The sequence below is a fragment of the Eschrichtius robustus genome, chromosome 1, assembly GCF_028021215.1.
Source record: "Eschrichtius robustus isolate mEscRob2 chromosome 1, mEscRob2.pri, whole genome shotgun sequence".
Classification (NCBI taxonomy): Eukaryota; Metazoa; Chordata; class Mammalia; order Artiodactyla; family Eschrichtiidae; genus Eschrichtius; species Eschrichtius robustus.
Genome location: NC_090824.1, coordinates 182,467,116 through 182,468,900, shown reverse-complemented (window position 1 = coordinate 182,468,900; position 1,785 = coordinate 182,467,116). Strand labels below are relative to the sequence as shown.

The 1,785-nt window shown below is 44.2% G+C and overlaps 1 pseudogene; it reads left to right on the top strand.

Annotated features, from left to right (window-relative positions):
- The first annotated feature begins 577 nt into the window (after window positions 1-577).
- LOC137761608 (ester hydrolase C11orf54 homolog pseudogene) lies at window positions 578-1,329 on the top strand (annotated as a pseudogene).
- The last annotated feature ends 456 nt before the right edge of the window (window positions 1,330-1,785 follow it).

Genomic DNA, 1,785 nt, shown 5'->3' with positions numbered 1-1,785 from the left:
CCCAGGGCAGTGTGTGAGGGGCTCCCCGGCCGCATTCCCTAGATGGTGGACGGTGGCGGGCAGTACCTGGGAGCTGGCGTCTCTCTGCCGTGTGTGTCAGTTAATCCAGGCCTGCGACAGGCCCCAGAGGTCTGCATCCGCGTCCCTGGCCTCACGCGGGTCCCGCTCTGCACTGGGTCCCCGCAGGCGGGCAGAAGCCCTCTCCCCGCCTCTCCCAGCAGCCTTTTTTCTTCCTTCAGAAAGCGGTTTCGGGGACATTGGAGCGTGGGGTGGGGCCTAGGCGGGGCGACGTCCAAGCGTGGGGCGGGGCCTCTGCTTAGGACCTGCGCAGAAGGGGAGAGGCAGCACGTGGAAAGGAGGGACGCTGGAGCGCGGAGTTACGGAGTTTGGAGTTCATCAGAAGGGGCTAACGGATAACTTTGCTGATGTCCAGGTGTCTGTAGTTGATTGCCCTAATTGGACTAAGGAGCCATTTACCTTTCCCGTAAAAGGTATCTGTGGGAAAACTAGAATTGCAGAAGTAGGAGGTGTGCCTTACTTATTGCCTCTTATAAATAAAAGAAAAGTTTATGATCTAAATAAAATCGCAGAAGAAATCCAGCTTCCTGGAGCTCTTGTTCTTGGAGCAGGAGCAGGCCCATTTCAGACTCTTGGATTCAATTCTGAGTTTATGCCAGTTGTTCAAACAGAAAGTGAACACAAACCTCCTGTGAATGGACGTTACTTTGCTCCTGTTAACTCGGCAGAGGGAGGGTGCCTACTAGAGAAATACAGTGAGAAATATCATGATTTGGGGTGTGCATTACTGGCTAATCTTTTTGCCAGTGAAGCCCAACCTGGAAAGGTCATTGAGGTGAAAGCCAAAAGAAGAACTGGAAAACTTAAGTTTGTGACTTGCATGAGACAGACTCTTGAAAAACATTATGGAGATAAGCCTGTAGGAATGGGAGGTACTTTCGTGATTCAGAAGAGAAAAGTGAAGATTCACATTATGCCGGCAGAATTTTCTTCCTGCCCATTGAACTCTGATGAAGACTTGAATAAATGGTTACGTTTTTATGAGATGAAACCTCCTTTGGCTTGCCAGTTTTTATCTCCAGAGACGCAGGGTTTGATTTGTGGTTGGAGCACACTCATTGTCTCAGTCATCATGAAGAAGGTAGACGCTACCATTTTGACACCACCCCAGTTATAGTGGAATATCTTGGATACTTCTTACCTGCAGAGTTTCTCTATTGCATTGATCAACCAACAGAGACCCATTCATTTGGGCGAGATTAAATCAACTGATACTCGTTTGACTGATTAACTCATTAATTGATACTAATATAAAGCCTAATAGAAGTGATCTCACTACTTAAGGCCCATTTTTTTTCGGCCTTTGAAATGAAAGGTATGTCGACACTGTGCTCTGTATTACTTCACAGATCTATCTGAAAGGGATTATTGGGAACAAAGACACATGATGGAGATGTTCTTCATTCTTTTTATTCTAAAAATCAATCTTATGTTTATAATTAAATATAAACAGGATTAAGAATCAAGTGATTACTCCTACTAGCTAATAGTAATAATTTACATTTGTATAATAGTATTCAGTTTTTCAAATTAGTCTTACAAACCGCTAAGTGGATGTTTCTAGGTATTAGAAAAATCAGTGTTGGAAATGTTGATAGTTGTTAAATCTTTCTACTGAGTTTTTGAAATCCATTTTAGAAGTCAAAGTACACTTTTTTCATGGAATAAGGTGGTCAGAGGGAGCAACTTTACTCCTTTTGGTGATGT